Consider the following 14671-nt stretch of genomic DNA (forward strand, 5'->3'; position numbering starts at 1 on the left):
CCCCGCCCCGCCGCGACTCCAGACTCCACTCTTGGGTGGGGGTTTATTTCCTCTTGTCATCACCGAAAAATAGATACATACCGTCTTCTGGCTATTCAGACCTTTAGGGGTATATGCTATTTAAGTTTCAAGGAGGGTTGGGGGAGGGACAGGCAGGTGCAGAGTAACATTTTTTTGTTGTTGTTACTGAAAGCAAAGTGTGAGGGAGCCAGTCGAGCTGTCAAGTCCCTTGCTGAAATTCTCGGCGCTCTGCCCCGCGGTCGCTCCCTCAAGGTCTGTGGTAGGAAGGTCACTCGGGAGGCTGCTTTCGTCTTCATACCTGCTTCTCGGGAAAAGACCCTTCCTCTGGAAAAATTAAAACCATAAAGCTTGTTAACTCCCGACGACAGCTCTCCCCAAGGAGGATGCTGTGTGTCACAGAGGATTGCAGTTGCTTCCAGGCTCTGACAGCATAATTTTCTGTTTGTCCAGATTGCAGATTGAGCAGTAAACATTACACAGTATGTTAGCAATTATAGTTTATTACCCTGATTAAAAGGTGATGCACCTGAACTTTTAAGTACTGAGCAAGGAATCTCGCAGAGTGAACTGCCTGTGAATTTGGGAGTTTGGTGCAGAAACGCAGTGATTCACGTCTTGCAGCTATCTGCATGACATCTCTGTTTGCATTTGTGTGAAATATTTTTGCTCTGCCATATTGAAAATTTTTCAATTAACAGATTCGTAACCAGATTAAACTTGAAAATCTTAAATATGATATGCTGTGCATATTCTGTTACAGGCCTTTGTTGAAAAATATTAAACAATTAGAGAAAAGCTAAATGTAGCTCATTTGAATAACTGAATGTATCCGAGAAATAATCCTGACTTTCAATTACCACACAGTAGCAAGATTTTTTGGCAGGCAGTGCCCTATTTATGTCTAAAATGATATATACTAATATTAGAAGAGTTGCATGCAATAAATAGTAAGAGAATTGAAGTGAGGGTTAAATCATACAAAATTATATAGAGGAACTAAAAGCATATTTAAGTGTAGAGCTTGCTAATGTGATAAGTAAAATCTAAATTTAATAGTTTAGGGAAATGAATTAAAAAGGAAGAGATTCAAGATCTTAACCTATAAATAGGTTAAGAGTTTCCTCTTGAGTGAAATTTTTAGATAATAGATAGCATATTTCTATTTGTAGAAATGCATGGCATGCTATCTTTTGAACAGTCAGTAATTCATTGGAAACCCTTTAGTCAATAAGAAGTACTTATGGAAAAATCATAACAGTACTAACACAAGTGGGACATATTCTGCTCTCTCTTTTCATAATGTGTATCTGCCCAAATGATTTTGTTTGAAATAGATTTTTTAGAGTATGGTGCCACCATTTAATGCTACCATTGCATAATGGAAAAAAATCGACTAGAAGAAAAGCCCTCCTCGAATACTTAGCTTAGCATCAGAAGAGTGCAGGTGAGTGGGCAGATCAATAAGTTAAGGGTTTTAGGATCATAGCTGTCACCAGTTCTGATATTGAACGTGTCCCTTTTATTTCTCTAAGTGTTTGTAAAATGAGGATGGGACTATCAGGGATAAGTGGACAAATGGAAGAAGGGGGGAAAAGATAAAACACTTTGAAAACTGTGAGATGTCATGTAGGCATTTTATTCTGTGGAGTTAAGAGAACTTTGCACACTCTGCAGTGCTGATGCCAGAATTAATTCCTGTGAGGAACGGTTTAGGAGCTGCAGTCTCACATAAGAGGGCCTTGAGGGTGTTGTTTTGAAGTTTTATTTTTACTTAGATTGTTGGTTTTCTTTTTTAGAGAGGGGAAAGATGGAAGGTCCTGATAGAATTGGCTAGGGAAGCCCCCTAAAATCCCTGCTTAGAGGGGGCATTGCCCTTAATATTTCTGAGAAATGCTATCTCGATGCCCTATTCTGGGAAATGCTATCTTGTGCTGGGCATTGTGATGCAAGAAAAAACGAGAGTTGCTTTTTGACTTGGGAGGTGGGGAGGTTTGGTGGTGAGACAGCTACATAAACAACTAACCTCAATGCAATGGTAAGTGCTTTAATGGAGATGTATAAAAGTACTTTGGGAATGTAGGGGAGAGTGTTGTCAGGGTGGCCAGGAATGCTTCCCACAGATTTCCTGCTTGGACCTCAGAGGCTGAGGGAAATTTTATCAGGCAGAGCATTATGGAGGCCATCCCACATAGAAAGATTAACTTGAATAGAAGTGTGACATATGAATACACCGATTTCTTCCCAACTACAAATTCCTCTTGTGATCAAATCTAGAATGTAGGCATGTCTATTTGATTTTTATGAAACTTTTTATTGTGGACATTTTCAAGCATGCACACACAAAAAGGAATGGTACTGTGAACCCCTATGGGTTCATTTGGGGGTTATGTTGCTAGGACTTTTTAACTGAAAACATAATGTAACTGGGAAATGTAGTTTAAATATATGCGTCGTTCAAGTGAATATATCCATCCATTGCTGTGAATGGTTAGAAAAAGAGGAACCCAGAGACTAGAAATAGAGGAATTAAAAGAGAAAGTCTGTATAAGTAGAGACATATGCAATGAAAATTGAAGCCAACAAACAAACAAAGAAAAAAGAGCCTTAGAAATATTTGTAACGCATGCCTAGAAAGTTATTGAAGACAGGACAACACAATATAAACATGTATGTGGTGGAGGGGCTTGAACGTTTTGTAGATATGTGGATGAGGTAAGAAAGAAAATCTAAAGCTTTTTATGTATCAAGTATCCATGGTCCTGGACTTTGGTGGGCTGAGGAGTAAGAGTCTACAAATACTAATCTTAATTTCAGAAAGACATTGAACATGTGGATGGATAAACTAAGATTGAAAAAAGTCTCAGAATACATATTGCTAATGCCAAACAAGCTTACCACTATCTCATCGATCTTACAGTTTTTTCTGGGGGAAGCGATGGGGTAACTAGGAACAAATTACATAGTTCCCACTGTTTGAGATTTAAGATATGTAAACTGTCATTTTTTTTTAAGTGTGCAGACCATTATTTAATTTTCTCTCGTAGGTTTTAAGTTTGCCTCCTCTGAACTTGAGCTGTTTCTAGGCCATAGTTCTCAGGATTGGTATGGGAGCATTATGAAGGGAAGAGACCACACACATTCACATATGTGTAGCGAATCATTGCTGGTTTTCGTCACAATGGCACAGGGTTGGCAAACTATGACCGCCGGGCCAGATTTGCTTATAAGTCTCATGAGCTAAGAATGGCTTTTACATTCCTGAATGGTTGGAAATAAATCAAAAGAAGAGTAATGTTTCCTGACTCATGAAATTTATATGAGATCCCAATTTCAAAGTCCATAAACAAGTTTTCTTGAAACACAGACACGCTCAATTTGATTCCATATCATCTGCCACTGCTCTCCTGCTACAGTGGCAGAGTCAAGGAGCGGCAGTGGAGTGTGTGGCCCATAGAGCTAAAAATATTGACTGTGTGGACCTCTACAGAAGAAATTTGCCATCCCTTGCTACAGATGAAAGAATCTGGCTAAATGATAGACAGTGAAACTACTGAAAGGGAAAGAAATTGTCTTCATTTGGGAAGTTTAGTGTCTGTTTTCTTATTCTTCAATTAGAAGTATAGGTCGGAAGAAGGTCCTAAGTTGATTGACTTAATTTGAGGAATACTGGTGGTCACAGCCAAAGCAGAAGATGAAGTTAACGTGGTAGGCATTTAAAAAGGTTGTGATCTTTCAAAAGCAGTTGGGGAATTTTTAAGTATTCATGTTTCATTGTAGAAATACTTTGTGGCAGTTTCTTTGCATCTTATTTGCCCCCCAAATGATATTATGTTAGCTATGTTGATGTGGTTGAATGAGTATGAAAGAAATCAAGGAATAAATTTGTTAAAATCCAAAATGCTCTGCACCACATGAGGAGAAAAGATGATTCAGATATCAAAGAAGCATCAGACATGTCCCACCCTTGAGGAATAAAGATCAGAGAAACACACAGAGCAGAAGGGTACCCCTGAGGGAGGCTGGCGTCTACCAGACGAGTCCCAAGGGATAGCATTATCCTGGTAAGTTCTCCAGGGCTCAGGGACAGTCTTGCAATCTCGGAATCCTGAGTTGTCAGCACATCAAGAATTGATACATCTTTCAGGAATGGATACACAGGCACCAGACTCTCAGACCATAGAATCTAGAAAGACAGTTTATTAATTTGACAATAAGATCTGTCACATCAGAGAAGTGGACACTCACATCCTCTGGCTAATGTATTCCTTTCTCTAAGTGAGCTGTATGGGAAATCCAATTATTCTCAGAAGTCCATTTTCTGCATTGGCAATGAGAGGCCAAGCTGCCAGGAGGTCAGGACGCTTACATCTCCTGGCCTGTCCGACAGTACATTTTCTTCCTAGAGTGACAAAGTCTGGGAATTGAATGCTAATCAGAGATGATTCTGGGACTCCTCCAGGACAGCTTGGCCACCACCTCTTCTATTTAGATGACCATTACCTGTGCTGCCATAGCATACTCTTTCCAGCACGGTAATAACACAGCACAAGTCCCACTCCACTGTAATCGCCTGCTTACTTCTCGTTCACATCACTTGACATTAATCCCTATATTTTATTCATCATTTTATCTTCAGCCTCAGTGCAATGTCCTGAATATAGAAGGTGCTCGCAGGACCAGTGTGAGTCAGCCACATGCTTCCGCTCCTCAAGGATGGAGTAGCCTCTGCAACCTTGTAAGTGGGGCCTTGCACCAGCCCCCTTTGCTGGGGAAGGGCTTGGGTGAGCACCATGAACATGTGCCTCAGCTGCTCCTTCTATGTTTTTGGTGAATGTGAATATTTTTTAAATAGCATAGCTCTATTCTATTTTTTAAAACCCATTTTATTATGAAAGATTTCACAATACACAGAAAGAAAACAGTGTGATTCTCTTGTACCAGCCTCTCCCCTGCTCTAACAACTCACAGCAAATCGTGTTTTATTTGTATCCCTACTCATCCTCCACAGCCCCCAGGATTATTTTGAAATCTCAAGCATAGTATTATTTTATCTGTAAATATATCAGTATATATCTCTAAAAAGTAAGAACTTTTTATAAAGATAACAATACCAATATCACACATTAAACAATTGGACATTAGTTTCCTAATGTAATCAAATAGTGTTCGGATTTCTCCATTTATCTCATACCTTTCTATTCTGCTGTTTGTATCAAGATCCAAATAAGTTGTATTTGGTTGCTAGGTCATTAGGCATGGGTTCTGCTTTTCTCTCTTTTTTTTTTCCCTTGTAATATATTTCTTGAAGAAACTGGTATTTTAAAATTCATTTAAGTTTTATTTATTTATTTATTTATTTATTTAGAGTTGGAGTCTCACTCCGTCGCCCAAGCTGGAGTGCAGTGGCACACTCACAGCCACCCCAGTCAACCTGCTGGGTTCCCGCGATCCTTCTGCCTCAGCCTTCCAAGTAGCTAGAACTACAGGCACGTGCTATCATGCCCGGCTAATTTTTAAACAATTTTTATTGTAGAGACAAGATCTCGCCAAGTTGCCTGGGCTGGTCTCGACCCCATAGGCTCAGGCAATCCACTCGCTTCAGCCTCCCAAAGTACTGGGATTACAGGCTGAGCCACTGAGCCCAGCCAATTTAAATTTAAATTAAATTAATTTAATTTTAATTGCACCCCCATTTTTTTAAACATGTTCCTTTGTTCCCTGTATTTCCTACAAATTGGTATTTGGGTCTAGAGCTTGGTTAGATTCAGATTTGATTTTTTGGCAAGGATACATCACAGAAGTGTAATATAGTTCCATCATGAGGCATATAGTACCAAGCAATCTCTTTTTGTGATGTTAGCAATATTTTTTTTTCTTTTTCTTTTTCTTTTTCTTTTTATGAGGCAATATTTTACTCTGTTGCCCAGGTTGGAATGCAGTGGCAGGATCATGACTCATCACAGCCTCAAACTTCTGGGCTCAAGTAGTCCTCCTGCCCCAGCCTCCCAAGTGGCTGGGACAACAGGCACACACCACCAGGCCTGGCTATTTAAACATTTTTTTTGTAGAGATGAAGTCTCACTGTATTGCCCAGTCTGGTCTCAAACTCCTGGCCTCAAGCAGTCCTCCCACTTTGCCTCCCAAAGTGTTGGGTTTACAGGTGTAAGCCATCGTGCCCAGTTAATATATTGCTTTTGAACTTTAATGCTTGGCAGCTATCTATTTGCAATTCACTGGGGGACATCTCACTGTTGCCACAAATACATGGGAGCACATGACATATATATGTGAAATAATTGGAGGACAACAAAACCTAATATATAATCAGGGTTAAATTCTGAACTCCTCAGACTGGGAGTCCATGTGGAATTGGTGTATCCTAGGACAAATAGGCCTGTGAGAGAGGTGGCTGCTTCAACATACCCTTGGCCTGCCTCTGGTCTCCTGCACACAGCCTGGGAGCCCAAAAAGTCTTCAGAGGAAAGGTGGCACTCAGCAAAGCAAATTCAACCTCCCTGTCTAGGTTGGAGTTCTCCCAAATGGACTTGTGGCTCCTCCAGTGAGGGCGGGAATGGCAGATCCCCTTTGTTGGGATTTTCTATGAGCTTAGAAGATTCATAGCCCTCCCATGGTCACTGCTTATTCTCCTGAACTGCCTCCTCAGCCCCCCAGGCTGCTAGTTTTTCTTCAGATTTAAGTCCACCTTTGTGGATCCTAATCAGTGGCAGTGCAGAGTGTTTTCCCTCCAGGACTTTCAGTTCATAGATGAGGGAGAGGGAGAGCAGAGACCACTTTAGGAGTCCTGAGAGAATGAGGAAAGAGAAATGGGATGGCAATAACTGGGAGGAGAGGATGACAGAAAGATCCAGCTGAACATCTGAAAGCAAACAATCTGACTGACTGGAGCGGAGGCGGAACATCCTCGGCCGTGTTGACTCAGCTGCATCCATGTGCACCACTTGCTTCCCCTGCCTTAAAAGAAAAACAAAGCTCCCTCACTACTCTCTATTCTCTCCAAACATGCTCTTTCTTGGGGAACCCATCTATTGCCTTTGCTTTAACTATACAGATTGCTTAATCTCTGTATCTGTGGCTTATCTTCTAGACCAGATGTGTTTTTGTCTCTCTGTTGGATTTTCCCAGGTGAATATCCTATTAATATTTTGTGGCAGACATTTTTTTCATTCACCTACCTCTGCTATGGAGGCTGGAAAAACTACTTATTTTCCCAGTCTCCCTTGAGGCTAGGTATCAGTGTGATATACTTCTGGTCAATAAGATGTAGCAAACGTCTACTGGAGGCTTCTGGGGGAAGCTTTTGCTTTACTGGTGAAAGACACACAGATGTATTTGCTATCTCCTTCCTCTCTTCTTTCAGTCTAGACTTACTCCCTGAGACCTGGGCCTGTGGTAGCCATCTTGTAATCCCAGAAGGAAGGGCTGAGAGAAAAACAGAGACCCCTGTTCTGACTTTGTTCACTTGCTGAACCTAGATCAATAATTGCCTGCTTTCATATTTTCATTTTGTGAAGGAAAAAACACTGTTTCTATAAACCGCTTTCTATTAGGCTGTCTGTCATTTGCCATCAGAACAATCTCTAGCCTAACAAACTGATACCTGTCTAAAGCAGACTTCATTTTTTTTAACCCTGCTCCCCATTGGTGTCTCCTTCTTACTCTCCTATTTTATTGGCAACATTATGACTTCCTCATTCTCAAAACTTGAGAGTTATCTATGTTCTTCCTTTCCAATGTTCGTTTCCACATCCAACCAGTCACCATTCTTCTCTGGACCTATATGTTCCACTGTTTTATTTCAGGGCCTTAGCATCTGTATCTCCTCATTGTTTCCTGCTTTCAGTCTGGAAAACATGATATGTTCCAGATACTTTGTCTTAGAATCAACCAAACCTGTATTCAAATTCTGTCACTTCTATCTCCTAGCTGCATGATCTTGTCCAAGTCACTAATCTTTCTGAGCCTCTGTTTCTAAATCTTCAAATAAGTTTACCATTGCTGACAGTAATGGTTATGTTGAGGTTTGTGGGCTAATGAAAATGTAGTTGCATGGTCATCTCTAAGTAGAGAGGGTATAAGTAGGGTATATATAGGTATAAGTAGAGAGAGACTGTATAGGTTCAATTCCCAATTTTGATTTTATTAATGATATAGCTATGGGCAAGATATTCAGTACTAGTAGTTTCCTTGTAGATTACTCAAGATTTTCCTTGTAGACAATCTTGTTGTCTGTGAATAATGACAGTTTTACTTATTCTTTCCAATCTATATGTCTTCTGTTATTTATTTTTCTTGCTTTATTGCATTGGCCAGGAATTCTAGGACAAGACTGGGTAAAAGGGGTGAGAATGGACATACTTGTTTTTTCTGTGCTCTTACAGGAAATAATTTACTATATTGCCATGATGTTGGTTGTTTTTCTTGTGGAGATTTTAAAATTTATTTTTGAGTTGGAGTCTCACTTCGTTGCCCAGGCTGGAGTGCCGTGACTTGCTCACTGCCACCCCACCATCGACCTGCTGGGCTCCAGCGATCCTTTCACCTCAGCCTTCCAAGTAGCTAGAACTACAGGTGTGTGCTACCACACCTGGCTAATCATTTTTTATTTCTTGTAGAGACCAGATCTTGCCAAGTTTCCCAGGCTGGTCTCGAACCCACCGTCTCAGGCAATCCATTTGCCTCAGCCTCCCAAAGTGCTGGGATTACCAAGCCTGGCCTTTGTGGAGTTTTTTAAAGCACATTCTTTTTTCTGAAATTATTGAGATAATTATGTGATTTTTTTCTTTTTTGTTGTATAATTATAATGAATTTATTGATTTCACTATAGTGTTTTGAATGTAATGTATTGAATATTCAGTATAGTGTAAATATAGTGAATTTATTAAATTTCATTTGTTAAGTATCAAATATTAAGCCAACCTTGCCTTCCTGAAGCAGATATTACTTTGTCATAAGGCATTATAATTTTTATGTGTTGCGTATTCAATTAATATTTTGTTTTATTTTTTTTTAAATTTTATTTTTTGAGTTGGAGTCTCACTCTGTCACCCAAACTGAAGTGCAGGGGCTGCTCCTGGCCACCGCAGCCTCAACCTGCTAGGCTCCGGCGATCCTTCCGCCTCAGCCTTCCAAGTAGCCAGAATTACAGGCATGCACTACCATGCACAGCTGATTTTTTTTTTTTTTATTGTAGAGATGAGGTCTCGCTGCCCAGGCGGGTCTCGAACCCGTGGGCTCAGGCAATCCACTCACCTCAGCCTCCCAAAGGTGCGGGATTACAGGCTGAGCCACCAAGCCTGGCTCAATTAATATTTTATTAATGATTTTTTATAACTATTCATGAGGGATATCAGCCTTTAAACTTCTTTCCTTGTCATGTGTTTTCAGGTTTTAGTATCAGGATTATTCTGCCTTTATCAAATAAATCAAGAAACATTTTCATTTTTATATATTTTTCCTTTCCTCTGTTTTAAATGAACTTCTCTAAGATTGATGCTATTTAAAAATGTTTTATAGATATCATCTGGACCAGGAGTTTTGTATGTGGAAAGCTTTTGATGACAAATTCAATCTCTTCAATAGAGGAAGGACTATTCAGATTTTTATTTCTTTTTATGTCAGTTTTGATAAATTGTTTCAAGGAGTTTGTCTATTTTATCTAAGTTATCAAATTTATTGACACAGAGTTGCTCATAATATTCTTTAGACTCCTTAAACTGTCACTAGGATATGTAGGGATGTTTTATGTTCTGTCCTTTGTAACTCGTATTTGTAATTTGTGTCTGCTGTCTTTTTTTAAAAAAAATAATTCTTACTGGGAGGTTCTCAATTTTGTTTATCTTTTAAAATACCAACTTTTTAGTTGATTTACTCTGTTGTTTGAGAAATTCATTGATTTTTGCTCATTATGTTTTCCTTTATTCTCTTTATCTTGTGTTTAACTTGCTCTTCTTTTTCTGGCTTCTTAAAGTGGAAATTTAGATACTTAGTTTTAACTTATCATCTTTACAAATATAAGCATTTCAGTGGAAATTTCTCATGATCAACACAAAGAAGGAAGCACAGTTATTTCATAAATTCTGTTTACAAACGAAAACTATTTCCACTAGAAAGAACAATTAATCATGCTGGTACTGCGACCTCTTGACCCCCTCAGTCTCAAGGAGAAGATACTTTGCAATGTGATGAACAGTATTCTCAACAACATCCCAACAATGCATTCAGCAAAGGGTTTCATAGGACTCTTTCAATAGAGCATAATGCTACAGGGACATTAAGGAAGAATAATTTTCCTAGGGGTACAATATGATATACAGCCTTCCAGTGGTCTGACTTAATCCAAGGAAAAAATTTAGTGTATTTTAGAAATAGATGGGTTACTTTTCCTTGTCACATTTGAGCCAGTAAAATTGGATTCTATGACTTTGAAGTAATATTTTCCAACAGGTACGTGTAATGTTATTATTCAGTGTTGTTGGTTAGACCAAATAGTAATATGACTTTGGAGTCAGCCAAGCTGAGGGAAAGAATACATTCTTGTTTGACTATCAGTTGACTGATTAGAATGAATGCCTTAATGGGGGTCCATCTCTTCTCTGTGAGAATGTGAGGCAAGGGTATATACTCAAGGAAGAATATTGGTGCTACTCTAACCAGACAAATGGTCTGTTATGCCACAGAGCATGGCCGTGTAAATGTAACCATGAAAACCAAGGCATGTATGTTAATTGTGCTGAAGTAATCTTAAAATGCTTAGCTATCAGTGCTATAATTTTCTAAAAACACTTTCATCGAATAAAATTGATTGTAAAATATAAGCATATCAAATAGGATGACTTGCTCTATAGAAATATTACTTATAAGTTGACTAAAGGTTCAGGAACACCTCTCTAGTTTTTTGTTTTTTTTCTTGTTTGTTTTTCAGTATGGATCTTACTCTGTTGCCCAGGCTGGAGTGCAGTGGCACAATCATAGCTCACTGCAGCCTCGGCCTCCTGGGCTCAAGTGATCCTTTTGTCTCAACCTCCCAAGTAACTGAGACTACAGGTGTGCACCACCACACCCAGCTATTTATTTTTTATTTTTTTGTAGAGACATGGTGTTGTCCAGGCTGGTCTCATACTCCTGGACTCAAGCTGTCCTCCTGCTTTGGGCTCCCAAAGTGCTGGGATTACAGGCATGAGCCACCATGCGTGGCCTTCTCTCTTGTTTAATTAAATAAAGAAATAATTTTTAAAGGCCCTTAGAAAAGGCTTAATAGTTGAGATGCTGAAAACAAGTAGAAAAGACTTTTGATGGGAAGCAGACATTACTTGCAACTAAATAATTTGATTCTTGATATTATGTGAAATTTCAATTCTGTTTAACCCCAAACAAAGGTAAACTAATTAACATATACACCACCTCACATAGTTACTTTGTGTATGTATAGTGAGAACACTTAAAATCTATCCTCTTAACACATTTCAAGTGTACAATGCAGTGTTTTTAACTATATTCATACAGTGGTACATTAGCTGTCCAGAATTTATTCACTTTGCATAATTGAAATGGTGTATCCCTTGACTAAACATCTTACCTCCCCACTTTCTCCTCTCTGCAGCTCCTGTCAACCACCATTTTGTGCTCTGCCTTTATGAGTTTGACTATACGTGAGATGATGCACTATTTGTCTTTCTGTGTGCAACTTACTTCATTTAGCATAATGTCCTCCAGGATCATCCATGTTGTCGTCAATGTCAGGATTTTTTTCATTTTTAAGGCTAAATATTATTCCATTGTGTGTATCTGTGTGTATCATATTTTCTTTATCTATTTATCTGTCAATATAATTTAGGTTGTTTCCATATCTTAGTTCTTGTGAATAGTGCTGCAATGAACATGGGAGTGCAGATAGTTCTTCAGGATACACATTTCATTTCCTTTGACTATAAAAAAGGTTCTGTCTTCAGTGTCCCTTGCCTTGCCATTCCTTTTGCCACTCCTCTACCTGCCTCCTTCTCCCTACTTCATACTCTCTTCCATTTTCTCCAACTCAAACGTGTCATAGGAAAAGAAGCTTGTCTTGCATGCCCTTTCCTACTGTTTATTCACTCATTCACTTAGACTTGACTCCCTGCTTACCATATGTCAGATACTTTTGCTGGGTGTAACATTTTTTCAGGAAAAAGAAAGTTACCCTAGAGAACTGATGAGTATCATTCAGGTCAGGAAAAGTACTTTCATTTTATTAGATTGTAAAAATATTTTGTGTGCTTTTGACCGTGGATGCTGATGACTGCAGTCTGGTGCTATCATCATTCCCGTCTATCTGATGGATTTTTGGCTTTCATATTTAGTCAGTTTAGTTTTATCAGTGATTAATTTGTCTGGGACCTCTGTGGGATCAGTGCTCTCTTAGACAAGTCACTTAGGCAAATGTGCTAAAGCAAGAAAATGGTCTCAAATATCTAGAAATGCCAACAATTTCTCATTTGCAGGATTTGTTAGAGTCTCACTCCATTGCCCAGGCTGGTGTTCAGTGGTACAGTCATAGCTCACTGCAGCCTCAAACTCCTGGCTTCAAGCTATCCTCCTGCCTCAGCTAGGACTTGCAGGTGTGAGCTATCACACCAAGCCCTTGATAATGTTTTTTGTATTGACTCCATATCATATTTTCTTCACAGACTAAGTAATGATATGATAATATGTTTTAAAAATTTTCATGTCAAAAATTGAAGGCAACTTGGGAATAGTCAGTCTTTGTTGTGATGTTGGGACACCATGTATACATCAGACTTATAAATATTCCCTGATGGTATTTGAAGACCTAAGTTATAGAGTTAGAACTACCTAGTTGATAGCTAGGTTTTACATTTTATTTACCTAAAACAATTTTACAACTTAAATTAGGAGTCTCTGTCTAATTACCTAGATCATCAGAGCATAAACAAAAGAGCCCTCTATTGACTCAAAAGTGCTGTTACAATGAAGCAGCTTCATCTATAAGGCAGAGCCACACGTGCATGTCCAGCTGGTTGCAATGAATGGAGTGTGATTGTCTCATGTTCTTCACTCCTCATGCTGCAGCTCTGCACTCTCAGCTTGTGCAAACATCTTATCTTTTCCTCAATTGAATTTTACACTATCTCCATTACTTTGCTTTCTAGCTTTCAGCACTTCATCGGCTATTCATCTTAACAACTCTAGAGATTTATTTTAGAGTTCAACATTTAACAGGTTACGAATGTCAAAGTCAATCTAATTTTTAAAAACCTTTTGTGTTCAGATGATTAATGTATTTTTTTTGTCTCCATGATAAGTCCTAACCCTAAACATCCATAGGAGAAATGAATAATGTAACTGCTTCTCAGAGGAGCTTACACAAGTCAAAGGCGGACATTACTTAACCCTGGTAGTATTTTAGGTTATCTGAAAGATAAGCATAAAGTAGTCAATTTGCAAAATTGAAACATTTTTGTTAAATGTATATATTATCCATCTCTTTTGGGAAAAGAATATAGGCATTGGTGAGAAAGGAGAGTGAACAATAATAAAGTAAAAATAACAGAATGAAATAATTTAAAGAGTGCTGGAAAATTACTTAAAAGGAAGCTTTTCTTCCTTCTATTTTAGTTGAACTAACCTCACTTTTATTTATTCACTTACTATTGATTTGTATCTGCCTGTAAATAATTTTGCAGTCAAATTCTACCACACAAGATTTTGCCTTCGAATTGATTTCTTTTGAATCAGGACAAGTAACACAGGCATGCAATTGACTTTATGTGCAGAATTCCATATTATTTATAGAATTACATGTAGGAGAAAACTCATTGTTGGGACTTTTATCTTGTAGGACTGATATTGAAGGAATTTTAAAAAAGATTTTAAAAATGAAAAATTGGTAATAAGGGAAATTATGGGAGAAAAGGAAAACTTTTTTAAAAAAGCCCATTAATGTTTAAATGCTAAAACAGATATCTGAGACAGCAGTACGACTCCTTTGCTGAGATGAATAGGTCTGAGACAGTTGCTACCACCATATTTCTCTCTCTTTTGGTTTGTGAGGGTTGCTGCTGGGCTACACCTGAGAACTGGCAGCTTACACACATGCACATATGCATGTACACAGTGCACGTGCATACACACACAGCACACACATACACTGGCTTCTTCCGGAGAGTGTTACCACTTGACATGTCTTTTTCCTTCCCAGATGGAAAATGGCAGGAGCTTATGAAAGGTTACAGACTATGATTTAAACTGTATTTTGATTGGGCCAAATCAAAGACTTTCTGGCTTATAATTATTAATTTCTTTCTTTAGACCCTGTCTCCAGGAATAACTGGTCATACAATTTTACTCTATTTTTCTGCAATTTTTTAAATTATAAAGATGTGGGGTACAATTCAGGGTTAGGTATATATACATTGATTATGCAGGTACCCTTGTTGATGAGGTATGCCACTCCCTCCCCTAGCAGTTTCCTCAACTGCCAATCCCACTCCTCTCCCCTGTGCAATATTTTTGTATGTGTATTTTTTTTTTTTTGAGTTGGAGTCTCACTCTGTCGCCCAGACTGGAGTGCAGTGGCCACTCCCAGCCACCGCAGCCTCGCCTGCTGGGCTCCGGCGATCCTTCCGCCTCAGCC

The 14671-nt window shown here is 38.8% G+C and overlaps 1 protein-coding gene across 3 annotated transcripts in view; it reads left to right on the forward strand.

Moving 5' to 3' along the window:
- RAPGEF4 (Rap guanine nucleotide exchange factor 4) overlaps window positions 1-14671 on the forward strand; it is a 337463-nt gene that overhangs the window by 573 nt on the left and 322219 nt on the right. The gene's annotated exons all lie outside the window — the stretch shown is intronic.

This window comes from Carlito syrichta, unplaced genomic scaffold (genome assembly GCF_000164805.1).
Source record: "Carlito syrichta isolate Samal-C Ts95f unplaced genomic scaffold, Tarsius_syrichta-2.0.1 Scaffold307991, whole genome shotgun sequence".
Lineage (NCBI taxonomy): Eukaryota > Metazoa > Chordata > Mammalia > Primates > Tarsiidae > Carlito > Carlito syrichta.